The following is a 15071-nucleotide window of genomic DNA, read 5'->3' on the forward strand; positions in this document are numbered from 1 at the left end:
CTGAGCAAAAAGAATGAAATGGGAGGAATCACATTATCTGACGTCAAACTATACTACAGAGTTATAGTACCAAAGGTATGGTACTGTCATAAAAACAGATATAAACCAATGAAACAGAATGGAGAACCCAGAAATAAATCCATACATCTACAGTGAACTCATTTTTGACAAAGTTGCCAAGAACACACGTTGGGAAAGGACAATATCTTTAATAAACGGAGCTGGGGAAACTAGATATCTATATGCAGAAGAATGATACTAGACCCCTATCTCTAGCCATATACAAAAATGAAATTAAAATGGATTAGAGTTAAATCTAAGACCTCAAACTATGAAGGTACTACAAGAAAATATTGGGGAATATATCCAGGACATTCATCTGGGCAAAAATTTCTTGAGCAATACCCCACAAGTACAGGCAACCAAAGCAAAAATGGACAAACAGGATCACATGAAGTTGAAAAGCTTCTGCACAGCAAAGAAAACAATCAACAAAGTGAAAAGACAACCCACAGAATGGGAGAAAATACGTGCAAACTACCCATCTGACACGGGATTAATAACCAGAATATATAAAAAGAGCTCAAACAACTCCATAGCAAAAAATCAAATAATACAATTTAAAAATGGGCAAAAGATCTGAATAGACATTTCACAAAAGAAGACATACAAGTAGTAAATAGCTATGTGAGAAGATGTTCAACATCAGTGATCATCAGAGAAATGCAAATCGGAACTACAATGAAGTATTATCTCAGCCCAGTTAAAATGACTTATATCCAAAAGATAGGCAATAAGAAATGCTGGTGAGGATGTGGAGAACAGGGAACCCTTGTACACTGTTGGTGGGAATGTAAATTAGTACAACCACCATGGAGATCAGTTTGGAGTTTCCTCAAAACCTAAAAATAGATCTACCATATGATACAGCAATCCCATCGTTAGGTATATACCCAAAAGAAAGGAAATCAGTCTGTTGAAGAGATATCTGCACTCCTATGTTTGTGGCAGCACTATTCAAAACAGCCAAGATTTGAAAACAACCTACGTGTCCTTCAACAGATGAATGGATACAAAAATATTGTACTTATATACAATGGAGTAATATCTAGCCATAAAAAAAAAAAAGGCTGGGCGCGGTGGCTCATGCCTGTAATCCCAGCACTTGGGGAGGCCGAGGCGGGCAGATCACGAGGTCAGGAGATTGAGACCATCCTGGCTAACACGGTGAAACCCCGTCTCTACTAAAAATACCAAAAAATTAACTGGGCATGGTGGCGGGCGCCTGTAGTCCCAGCTACTCGGGAGTCTGAGGCTGGAGAATAGCGTGAACCTGGGAGGCGGAGCTTGCAGTTAGCCGAGAATGCACCACTGCACTCCAGCCTGGGAGACAGCCAGACTCCGTCTCAAAAAAAAAAAAAAAAAGCCTGTCATTTGCAACAACATGGATGGAACTAGAGTTCATTATGTTATATGAAATAAGCCTGACACAGAAAGACAAACTTTGCATGTTCTGACATGGGAGCTAATTTGTGGGAGCTAATAAAATTAGTTCTGTCTATCTCTATGAGCTAAAACTACTGAACTCATGGAGATAAGAGAGGAGAATCATGGTTACCAGATGCTACCAAGTGTAGTTGGGAGGCAGGTGAGTGCGGATGGTTAATGGGTACAATAATATAGTTAGATAGAATGAATAACATATAGTATTCGATAGCACAAGGGGATGAGTACAATAATAATGTATTGTACTTTTTAAAATAACTAGAAGAGTATAATTGGATTGTTTGTAACACAAATGATAAATGCTTGAGGTACTGGATACCTCATTTATCCTAATATGATCATTACACATTGTATGCCTGTATCAAAATGTCTCATATATCCCATAAATATATACACCTACATTGTGCCCACAACAAAATTTTAATAAAATAAAGCGTCAAGTTTTTTTTTTATTTTGTTGTTGTTGTTTGCACATGGATTTCCAATTTTTTTAGCACCATTTGTTGAAAAGATTACTCTTTCCCGATTCAATTGCCTTTGCACCTTGTTTCTGGTCTCTATCTTTTGTCCGTTGATCCATATGTATGTTATTTCACAAATATCACACTGTCTTGATTACTATAAATTTATAGTGAATTTTGAATTCAGGATGTGAGCCCTCCTACTTAAATCTTTTTCAAAGTTGTTTTGGCTATTCCAATTTATTTCCTACATAAATTCTAGAAAATGACTTGTTGATATCTACAAAAGATCTTGCTAAGATTTTTATTGAAAATGCATTGAATCTATGGATAAGATTAGGGAGTTTCAACATATTAAGACTACTGAGTCTTTCAATCCATGAACATAAAATATTTTTCTATTTCTTTAGGTCTTCATTTCATCAGTCTTTTGTAGTTTCCAACGTACAGATCATGCACATATTTTATTAGGTTTATACGTAATATTTCACAGGACTTGGTGCCATTGTATCACAGGTTTTCGGAACCTTTGTAGCTTCTTTGGCAATTCAATATCTTTAAAAACATGGGCTTCTGGACTCATTACTTCTTCTCAGTCTCAGGAGGGAGTAAGCACATACAATGATCTTTTCTAGAGCTAGTTTTTAATCCGATCTCTGATATTTTATTTATTAGTCTCTGTGTTTCTCCTTACTCTTTCTATCTCAACCTAATGGTGGATACCAGGAGGTCATCTAAAATAAGTTTTAGTGGTAAGAAAATTCCCTTACTTTAATTTTTGCTAGATCCCATCATCAGGAAGAGAACTCTTAAATAGACCCTCCTAGAAAAATACTTGCGGCCAAAAATTTCTCTCCTTCTAATATTGTCTTATTGATTATCACAGTTTCATTTTGTAATATTAAAAGTAATTGTTTTTTTTCATCTCTGCATGTTCTGCAAGTAAAATTAGATTGTAAACTACAAGCATAGCTTGCCTCCTTTTTGGCTATCACTGGATTGCACTGTGTCCCTTGTAAGAAAATTTAGTAGTTAAAAGCAGCACAAAGTACGAGATGCACCAACATTATGAGTTTTCAAAAACCATTTCCTCTAATACTGAAGGCTCAGTTAGCAGCATGTGGTCGGACTTGCAAGATATCCTAGGTGACTGTTACCTTTAACAAAAGTGTACCAGCTTTCTGGTATGAAAAATCTGTCCTTGCCACCTGCTGTCTAACCACTTCCAGTTTTCCATGATGTTCAGAGGCAATGAATTTTCTCTTCCACATGCAGAGAGAATAATTATAACTAAAATCAATAACCCTGATATTAGAGAAGATGTTGAACTATGAAATAATAGGATGCTATTTAAAAATAGGGAACAGAAAAAAAAACTTTTCAAAGATGAAAAAATATGAAAGCAGAAATGGAATACTCAACAAGAATGGAGTAAAAGACCTGGAAAATAGGACAGCAAATAAAACTCAAGGACTTCCTGTGTCTGAATAAACTGAAAGCATATTTAGAAAATAGATGGAAAATATATGGTTGAATTAGTGCTACTAACAAAAAATTCAATAGCCAAAAATAATATTAATTCCAAGAAGAATACAAAGTAATAGAGGAAATGGAAAATATCCTAGTATGTTACCTGGCTCACCTGTTAATTGCATTTGCATAGTCAAAACAATGTAAACAGTATATCTGCAGTGCAAAAATGAAGGGACGGGAAGGGTGCATGTGTGTGGAGTGTATATGAGTGTCTATGTATCTATGTGAAATAGAGCAAAATACTGATCTTTCATAGAGAGAAGTTAACAGATACCTAAACGTGAACAGTCACAACATAACAATACAAACACTTAGTTTAGAAATAATAAGCTAAGAATCAAAGATAAAGGCATAAGAGATGAATATGGTTGCCTCCGGAGAGGAGGAAATGGGGGAAGAGGGCTGTTGTTTTTATAATAATCTTTGTAGAGCTACATAATTTTTTAAAACATGACCCCAAATGCAGCAAAAACAACAACATAAATATAAGCCTGCCAGGATGCTACGCATAAGTGTAATTCCAAATTAAATAAGCACTAGAGCTTCCCACTCCATGTTTTCCATGGGTGTTGATCATCGGCTACTATGGAGAGCCTGATGGCCTTTTGTAACATTTTTATTAATGTCTTCTTTTAGTCCCCTCACCTAACTTTAAATGGCAAGACAGTATCTTGGCAAATGAAATGAAAAGGATAGATGAAAGCAGGTATGATCATCTTCAGAGAGGAAATAATAACCAAGGAGAACAGAGGAAACATTTCAAGGGCATTCTGAATACGAAAACTTCAAACAGTGTAGCATTGGATATCCAGCTGAGAAATAACAGTAGCAGAAGACACATCAGTTTGGTTTGTTTAGCTATCAGAGACTGAATGTCTGTTTCCAAACAAAGTTTCTAGGGTAACACAATAATAATCTGAAAAAAGATTCTCATAAAGCTACAAATCACCTTCATGCGTGTTCTGCTTCTGTGCAACAGACTCCTATAGTCCCGCTTGAACATGAAGATACCTAAAACCATCATTTAATTCATATTATGTATGATAGCATTCATCATAAAAAAGTTTGATACTATATTTGGAACTAAGTAGGACAAAACTTCCTCCGTTGCTTTCAGATGCTCCTTTTACCTATCCTTCTGCAACCTAATCTCCAGAGTTACACAGTAATTTTACAATTTAAAAAAAAATTTTTTTAATAAAATGATAATCATTAGTTACCTAGTACATGAAGGTACTTAATAAATATTTGATAAAATATTGAAAACAGACCTGGGAAAGTAGTGTGGAATTTGACAAAAAAATTAAATTGGTAGTATTTTTAAAAATATCAAATACATTTCAAGATTAGGGTGATAATAGGAATAATGATAGAGAAATATATGAGAATGATATAGTCATGCTGAAAATGACAAGGGCTAGGATTTATGTTCATATAGTTGTTTGTGTAAATAATATTAAAAATAACATCAAACTGTTCAAACATTCTGCTTCACTGATTACAGCTATATCAGTTCTGCCTTATCCTCTGAAACCCCCAGTGGATGCCTGAAACCATAGATAGTGCTGAACCCTCTATCTGCTGGGTTTTTTTCCTGTACATCCATACCTATGACAAAATTTAAGTTATAAATTAGACAGAGTAAGAGATTAACAATAAGAACTCATGATAATATAGAACAATTATAACAAAATGCCAGCATCACTTATATTGCATGTTGGGGTTATTATTAAGTCAAATAAGGGTTACCTGAACACTAGCACAGCAATACCATGGCAGTCAATCTTATCACCCAGGTGGTTACTAAGTGACTAACAGGTGGGTAGAATAGGCACTGTGGATATGCTGGACAAAGGAAGGATTCATGTACTGGAATGGATGGAGTGGGATGGCACAAGATTTTAACATGCTACTCAGAATGGTGTGAAATTTAAAACTTATAAATTATTTATTTCTGGAATTTTTCATTTGATAATTTCTGATTGTGGTTGACCACAGGTAACTGAAACTACAGAAAGCAAAACTACATATGAGAGGGGACTACTATACAAAATCACATGTGTGTACACAAAAAGATGGGGAAAATGAAGTTACATAGAGTTTAATGTTCAATGGGTTCTATTTTCTGTAAAAATGTTTAAGTGCATAAGAGCTCCACTAAATCTCTTCATGCCAAACACCTAGGAGTTAGCTTTGATTCGCTCCTGTCCCTCACAATCTAAACCCAATCCTGTTGCAAGTTCTGTAGACCTTACCTTCCAGATACATCCCAAGTTTGTGCAATTATCTCTACCTCCACTACTAACACCATTGTCTAAGCCATCTTTATCTAGAGCACTAAAATATTCTTCTAGTTGATCTCTCAGCTTCCACTTTTGGCCACCTACAGTTCAAGTGGCAGCCAGAGTCCCCTTTTAAAACATAATCCAGGTAATCTCATTCTCCTGCTACAGTATCTCCAGAAGCTACCTATTGCACTTTGAATAACCTCCAGCCTGTTTGCCTGTCCTATAAACCCCTCCCTGATGTGGCCCCTGTATCTCTGATTATACTATGTTAAAGTAAACTGGCCTTCTTTTTGTTCCTCCAACATTCCAAGCTCATGAAGGCTTTTATACCTTTGCACTTTCTGTTCCTCTGCCTGGAATTCTTCTTCTGATCTTTGCATGGCTAGTTTCTTCTTGGCATTTGGGTCTCAGAACAATGTCTTCTCCTTTGGAAGAGACCTTCCCTGAATACCCAATATAGTCAAATTATCCATCATATCACCCAGTTCCATTTTAATCACAGCATTTGTCACCACTTGATATTTCTTATTTGTTTATGTATTTGGCTACCCCCTTACTGGAATATAAACTAAACTCCATAAGAGAATAAAGACCTTATCTGTCTTATTCATTGCCGTATCTGCAGTACCTTAAACACTAACTGGAACATATCTGAACTGCAATAAATGTTTTTGAATAAATGAATGGAAGAAAAAAGGGATGAAAACAAAATTGTAGTTTATTTTAAGATGTTCCATTGTTACATTTTTTGTTCTGAAAGCACAGTGAAACATTCTCTGTGGAAATGATTCAAAATAAGAAACAAACTGAACATACAGAAACCAGAGAGTATATATCTGTCCTCTTCCTCCCTGTCTCAGAAACATTAGAAACCACTGGGCCCTAACCTCTCATTTTTTAAAGAGTAAACTGGGATTAAATGGCCTACTTAAGATCACACAGCTAATATGTGGCAGAAATGGGACTAGAACCCATCTCCCCTGAGTTCCAGTAGAGTGCTTTTTCCATACCTTTCTTGTTACTAAAGATCAATATTGTGGTCATTATCAAATACTGGTTCCATTATGGCATAACAAAGGTCAAATGGCAGTCCAACTAGTTAGCGAGGAGACATGAAGGGTTAAAGAAAGTTTTATTAATACTTATGGGGATGTACTTGAAATTGTAAAACAAAGATAAATCATACATGTACAATTCTTATGAAAGAGGAACACTTAGCCAAAGCTGAATAAAGATCTCTAGAAATTAGAACCTGTATTTAGCAATACAGTTGCTAAAAATAATTTGTAACACTGTAAACTATGACAATGATTAAATTTTAATATATGAGACTTGCAATTCAAAGAAAGATTATGGAGAGGAAATCAGTTCGTACTTTGAGTAACAGAAATATATTTCTCAAATATTATGTCATGCTATTATTTTAGGCATAAGCCTATAGTTCTAGTAAATTCAGTGGGTTTTAGTTTGTTTTGTTTAAATTTAGGGTAGGTAAGAATACCAAATTGAATTGGATTCAACTTAAATTGAATGTCTGTAGAATGAATAATATTTCAAGATTCCAAATCACACCTGCTTTCAAATTTATAGTTAAATCATTTTAATTGTACAAACACCCTAAAAACTTACAATTAATGGCTATTACTGCCTCCAGATGGTATACATTACAAAACAGGAGGCTGTTATATCTATCTTCTAGCATATGCTTTCGGGTATAAAATGGATGAGACAAAGGAGTCACAAGCTGTCAGAATGTGACATGTATGCATTTGCAAATCAAGCAAAAGTATTAGGTGACTAACCAGAGTTATGCTACGCAGGGAGCATGAAAGCCAGACAACAGATTGTCCCTATCCTCAAGAAATATATAATCTTGTTGATGAGAAAAAATTACACTAAAACCGCAATTATATTGTACACACATATACACAGACAAAATCAGAAAACGAATAAGCTTCAAGAAAAAAAGCTTCCTGGATAAATATCAACTTGTACAATTAGATACATTGAATAAGATTTCTCCGTTTACACGTCTCACTTTTTGCAGTACTCTCAGCTTTGATTCTATAACACCTTGAAGATTCCAAGGGAGTGCTGAACCATGTGACAAAAGTCTTCAGGTAGACCTTAATCTTTCAAGAAATCTTTTTAGGTAGACAAAGCACTTTGCTTCGTTTGGTTTTTTATTTTTTAATACTGAAAGCACCAATTTTATTTTCCAAGGGACACTTCCTTTCAGACGCAAATGTCAACCATTTCTTAAACAATGTATTCAAATGTTGACATTATTCCTTTCCGAATGCTAATTAGGAAAAAGAAAAAAATGATTTACTTGTTTCTTAATTTTGAATCAGTGTGAAGTATTAATATGCTTCCCTCTTTGGACCAGATTTTGCCTTAAGGTTTCTATTTTGTTTTATGTTGCAAAATATATCATACATTCAGAAAAGTACATAAGTACATATATGCAGTTTAAATAATAACTATAAACTGAATGTCCAAGTAACTATGACTCGGGTTAAGAAATACAATCCTAGGTATTTTTAATGCAGTCACAGAAGGAAGAGAGCAGTTCACTATGAGAGTCTAAATTTCCTTGTTCCATCATCACAAATGAAAGTTTTCCCTCCTTATTTCTCTTTTGATTTCTTAGTCTCAAATCTCAAATCCTGAAAAGAATAAGCACTAATATTTTGCCTCCTAACTCCTGAACTCAAATCATATTCTTTATATAATAATTCATGGTCCTCCGTGATAATGAATTTAAGAAGAAGAAACAACATATAATTAATGAATAAAACATTTTAAACTTATGCTGCTGCTATTTTTATAATTATAATTTAATGTCCTGTATTGCTGTCTTTTTAGATAAACCTTATGTGAAAAATTTTGACAAAGAGGGATGATTAACAAGCCTAAAGAAAATGTATTCTCTAACATGACTCTCAGCTGCAGTGGCCCTAAATACTGAAAAGTGTATTGAATCACTGATATTTCACCTTCTGCAAAAAATAATACATTGTCCTCTGAGCTCATCACCTTATGTAGTATTTTGCATTTAGGTCAAATCTTTCATTCAACAAGTAGTTACTGAGTTCGATGCAGTAGTAGACACCATGAAAGGGCAAACAAAAGTAGAAAAATGCAATCCCTGCCCTCAGGAGGGCTTACAAAACATTTGGGAGGATAAAGCATCCACTCAGGAGGCAAATGAAAAGTACTTACAATTCATAAACAATCATCTGACAGTAAAATAAAGACTGAATACAGAAACTCAGGAAACTTAAAATGGTTGTATTTCAAAAGCAGTTTGTAAAATGATTGCTTCAAACTCAAGAACACATTTTACCAACAGAAACATTTTGAATAAATGCCGATTGAATTTATATATTTGCCAAAAGAAACTCATTTAACTCACAATATATGAAAATTCTGTCTGCATGTTTGCTATGAAAATACAATAAAAAGAAAAAGTGTTGCAATACTAACAATTAGACAAACACTGGAAAATAAAAATGATTTCAAACTAGGCTTATAAAATATATATGGACATATTTTGAATGCTGATGATTGAGAAAGAGCATGTTTAATTAAAGCAGATAGATGAAGATTTCTGTATAGATTCTTAAGGGGATCCTCTGCAAAAGCACTTGTGATCCTTGAGGTATCTCTATTTCAAAACTTTTTTTTTCATTTCCATTCACTCCTTCAACATATATTTACTGAGAGTAGTATCTAGCATGTGTCAGGCACTGTTCTTGGCACTGCGAATACAAGGTAAGTATACATGGAGAATATATGGGAATACAGGGAGTTTATATTTTAGTGGAAGAAATGAGAAACAAAAAAAAAATGGTATCAGGAACTGCTAAGTGCTTTTCCTTAATGGAGGTTTATCATTACCATTACCCTAAGACCAATATTAAGTTTATACTTACAACCTTACATGATCAAGGTTAAAATTTCTCTTTGTTCCTAAATGGAACTAAAGACAGGAGAGGGAAATCTATGGGTACAGACATTTCCTGCGGTTTCTGACAACCACTGCAAGATGGGAAAGAAATATGTGTGAGAAAAAGATTTGCTGACCTGTGATAGATGAGGAAAACAATGGGCATGATATTTTTGAGGGGGAAGAGATGTTAAGTTGGGCAAAAGTCACCAAGTCTTGCCATCAGTCATGGAGAGCTTTGGCATGCTTGCAAGTGATTTGGAGGAGGAGGTAGTCTGCACTGACGTTTGAGACCAGTCTTGAACATCGTTGTTCTTCTCTTTCCCTTCTCCTTTGTCCCTCTCTTCTCCTTTGTCCCTCCCTCCCTGCCTTCTTCCTTCTTTCCTTTTCTTCCTTTAATCCCCTTTCCTTCCCTTCCCACTTCCCTCCCTCCCACTCTTCTTTTCTCCTTCCTTCCTTCCTTGAAGCAAACATGTACTGATAATTGCCAGACTGTTATACCAAGCATTAATTCCTGGTCCTCGAGGAGCATATAGCCTAGAATCGTGTTCTCAACTCTGGGATTAGTTATATCCAGGCGTGGTAATTTTAACTATTTAACAAACTGTGTAGCACAAGCCAACCAATGAGAATGTATGTCAGTCAAAATTTGAGTGTGGAATCCTGGAAGCCCCTTAATGTGCCAGTAGTTAACCTTGTAGTTGCTGGATAGTGGAGAGGTAGAAGGTCCTAACCGAGGTGCGGTAGTAGCCAGGACAATGGGTGGGCAAGACTACTCAGCAGGGAGTAGTTTCAGGGCAGTAGCTATTTACTAAGTGGTAGAAAAGTATTCGTTATTTTACCAATGACTATCATTTAACAATGATATGCCTGTATGGATGAATACCAACTAAATCCTTAGCTCCACCTACATCCAGTGCTTAAAGAGATTGGCTGTGGGATTATGTGATGGAGGAAACCTTTTTCTGGGTCTTGATCTTAGTCTTGAGAAAGATGATTGGCATCAATTGGTGATGAGGAAAAAGAGGGAAACAGCTTAAGTAAAGGTGGAAATTGATAAATCATATACAGCATGCCATTAAGAAACCAACCTATATGGAGGTGTGAGCAGCAAGAATGTATTGTAGTAGAATGGGAGGCAAATTTGGAAGAAAAGATTGTATACAGCAAGAGAGAAAAAAAGGTTGGTTGTGGTGTCAGTGGAGAACAGGGAAACATACTAGGGTTGGTTATTTATTTCTGATATAGCAGAAAAAGGGGGAGGGGGGCTTCTGTATGTCCTTGAGCAGGGAGTTGTATGATGAAAGGAACATATGAAAGGAAATATTCTGCTGGCTATATGAAGAAGAGACTGAAGAATGCTAAAGCCAGTTTAAGAAGTTACTTTGGCAATTCTGGTAGAGTTAATTATGGCATGGACAAGGATGGTGACTATGAAAGTGAAACAAAGGGTTCAATCTGACAGACATGGCAGGACCATGTGAGGAGTGGAGAGAGGGGAATCAACAAGAAACATAATATATATTATCCTAAATATGACAGCTGGCTTTCTAAATATCCAAAGAAAAATATAAGTCTATGATACTAACTCCTTTAAAATAATATATTTAACTATGTAATTATCCTATTTAATTTAAAAAATAAAGATTCTAACTTTTGAAGTCAAGGCAGTATGAATTGATAGGCTTTTCACACTAAGAAAAATGCTGCTATATGATATTAATAAGGAAGAACATAGCATTAAGCTAAATTTTCTATTGTTGATTTATATTAGCATAGAGAACATATATGATGTTAAATCATTGAAATTTATGTGAAACCTAGCAGACCTCATTGTTCTGATGTTTATCTTACTTAGTAAAAATTATTTCCAAATGAAACTTTTATCTTTTGAAGATGGGAAGAAATGCTTGATTTTTAACTAAGTTAATTTTAAGTTGACTCTTAAGATAACAGGAAAGCTTTAGGAGCCTAATTAAACCACGTATTTGCTCTAATTACTTTCGCTGGAGACTGCTAGGAAACAAAGGCAGCAAACAGACCTGTTCTGTGTGCAGCAGTCAGGCATTTGATGCTTGTTTTCTCCAGCAGAGGTTTTGAGTAGCACAGAAGTAAAGCTGAGAAGCAAAGCCATCATCTGCAAACAGTGGCTGCAGCCACAAATCACAGGGCAGCCCTTATTCCTGCATAGTGTAGAAAGCATCTTTCACTCTACATGATTTATGTCCCAACACAGAGAGGCAATCGTCATCACTAACATGATTTTTTAATATCAAGGGTAGCACCACATTTTTATCAACATAATTGGACGTTAGCTCATGAAGCTTATAGAGTTAACACTTACAAGATAATTTATACATGGGGCAAGAATAATAGTTCTTTTATACTGGTTACTTTTCCTCTTAGGTTTTATTCTCTTGAATAATGTAATCCATATTCAATACAACAGCTTAATTTTTAAACTAAATAAATCCACACTTCAATTACCCATTTTTAGTACAAGTTGAGTTTAGAACATTCATGATCATGTATGTAAGAAAAGAAGCAGATGAATTTTTTGTTATCACTGACAAGTCAATTCAAACAACTGCTTTCTTAAAACAGGATTCACAGGAAATTCCTTTTAAAAGCACACATCATTAAAGGCATATATTTCTTCATTAGTTGGAATCGGTGTTAAAGATATTGTGGCTATTTATCCATTTACATTAGTTTATAGGCGTAAAATGCCAGTTACAATGCTTCTGTTTTTTATCCCTTGAGTTGAATTGGCAAACTGAAACAAGAACTATTTTTTAAGTCTTATTATTTATTATCTGTTGTTTTAAAAATCTGTATTTCAGACTCTTTGTGCAGATTCCAAACTTTACAGTTGTAATAAATGAATATGCAAGGCAACTTTAGCCTTCTGGGATAAACTGTCCTACAATAAAAACAAAAACCAAAAAAAAAAAAAAAATAAGAGACAGGAATCTATAACCAAAAGAGGCTAGAGCATTAAAGCCACCATCTGGTGAGTTCAAGCCAAATAAAAATTCTCTATATTTTGCCTAAACCATCTAGATATCTGTTTTACTTTGCCTATGAGAATCTGACCTAAACTAAATGACTATTCTATATCATTAAGTTGTCCAGGAAAATGAAAATTTAAATATATGTCCGACAAGCTCTAGCATCTGGTACAATTCAGTAATGCTGGTCTGCTCTACAGAGCTTCAGTGTTGAGATAACATTAGGACTGAGAAGGCTTGGTTGACCTATAGGAAGAAAATAATGTTCTAGTCAGACATTCTCCCTGTTTACAAGTACTCATGCTTGCCAGATTATCTTCCACTGTAGGAAATATACAAAGTAAAATTCCTCTGTGAAGCATCTCACTATAGCTCTAATTCCACTTTGCTGCAGCCAAATAATATACCCTTGGTACAAAATGATCAGCACTGTTCATCTTTCACTGTAATAGTTTAGAAATTATTTTCACACTTTTTTTTAACACATTGATTAATGCTTGATATTTCCCCTTAAAATAGAAAATGTCTCATAAAGTATTATTTCAGAGTGATAAAATTTAACTAGTTTAGATGCTCTCTTATAATTTGTTGACAAGAGAAGAAACATTTCTCCTTTTAAAAGAGCATATAAGCTGAAATATATGAGATCTTTTAAAAGAAGTTTAAAAGTGACCATGGTGACATTTGTATCAACAGCTCCCTTTCAAACTGTGTTACAAACCACATTGTGCCAAATTTACATATCTTTCAAAACAGAAGAGAATCAGGTTAAATGTAATTTTTAAAGTCAACAGAGTAGGAAAAAAAAAAAACTTGCAACAAATACCACAGAGTTTTAATGTATTTATTATGTAAACAAGTTAAACATAAGAAGAAAATACTAAGAATACAATAGACAACACAAAGAACACATTATAGGAAATAATACAATGTCAGTAAATATATATAAATGTTTCATCTCACTAGTAAAAAAAAAAAAAAAAATGCACATTGAAAGAATAGTGCAGGCCGGGCACGGTGGCTCAGGCCTGTAATCCCAGCACTTTGGGAGGCTGAGGCAGGTGGATCACGAGGTCAGGAGTTCGAGACCAGTCTGGCCAACATGGTGAAAACCCTTCTCTACTAAAAATACAAAAAGTAGCTGAGCATGGTGGTGGGCACCTGTAATCCCAGCTACTTGGGAGGCTGAGGCAGGAGAATTGCTTGAACCCAGGAGGCCGAGGTTGCAGTGAGCTGAGATCACGCCATTGCACTTCAGCCTGGGTGATAGGATAAGACTCCATCTCAAAAAAAAAAAAAAAAAAAAAAAAAAAAAAAAAGAATAGTGGAATACCATTTCACTCATCTTATCTCTGATTTTTTAAAAATAAGAATGTCCAAAGTGACAATCAGTCTGGTGACAGTGTAAACTAATATGATATTTTTGAAAAATAATGTATTAAATATTCATATCTTTTAGCCTACTAATTCCAGTGCTCAGTTTTTACCCAATGGGAATTTTAAAAGGCTGTAGATACAAGATATTCATTGACATGTTATTTATAATACTGAAAAAAATGAAAACAAATGCCCCAAAGTAGATGATTAATTACATTAATATACATTAATTGTGTTGGATAATATGTTGCTTTTAAATGATATTTAGGCTGATGCATAATAATATGGGAAAATATTGTATAATGTTAAGTGAAAAGAACAGGATGCAAAATTATATAAATTGTAAGCCTACTGCTCTTTGTAAAAACTCTATATGTACAGGAAAAAGGACATGAGGATTAAAAAATCTCCAGTATTTTCCCATTTGTTTTAATATTCATTTTGATATTTTCAATGTCATGTTATTAGTCAAAGCACTTTCAAATGTGTTGCCTTATTTATCACATTTCTCTTAAAAAAAAAAAAGAGAAGAACCTTGTGCTTGGAAAGACTTATAAAATATCCTAATGACTATCAAACAAAATCCCAAATGAGAGCATTTGTTATCATTTTGGTTATAAATGCAGGGAATCTTGTATGTATGTGACTACGCAGCTGAAATATGTAACAGTCACAGACAGGGCTCTCAGCATCCACTCTGGTTCTGCCTCTAGCTCCCTTCCGAAACCACGGCTGCTTCCGGCACCTGTGAATATATTGCACTTATAAACCATTTGCAGCAGAGGGAATGTTATTGAATGTTTGTAATATCTGGGGGACAACCAAAACCAATTTTTCTTTCTCTTAAATTATAGCATCAAAAAGGAGCCATTTATTCAAATACGTGTGTTCTGTTTCTAACAGAGAGCAAATTCTTAAGAGGGCAGAGATACGGTTTATTTTT

The sequence above is a fragment of the Macaca nemestrina genome, chromosome X (assembly GCF_043159975.1).
Source record: "Macaca nemestrina isolate mMacNem1 chromosome X, mMacNem.hap1, whole genome shotgun sequence".
Lineage (NCBI taxonomy): Eukaryota > Metazoa > Chordata > Mammalia > Primates > Cercopithecidae > Macaca > Macaca nemestrina.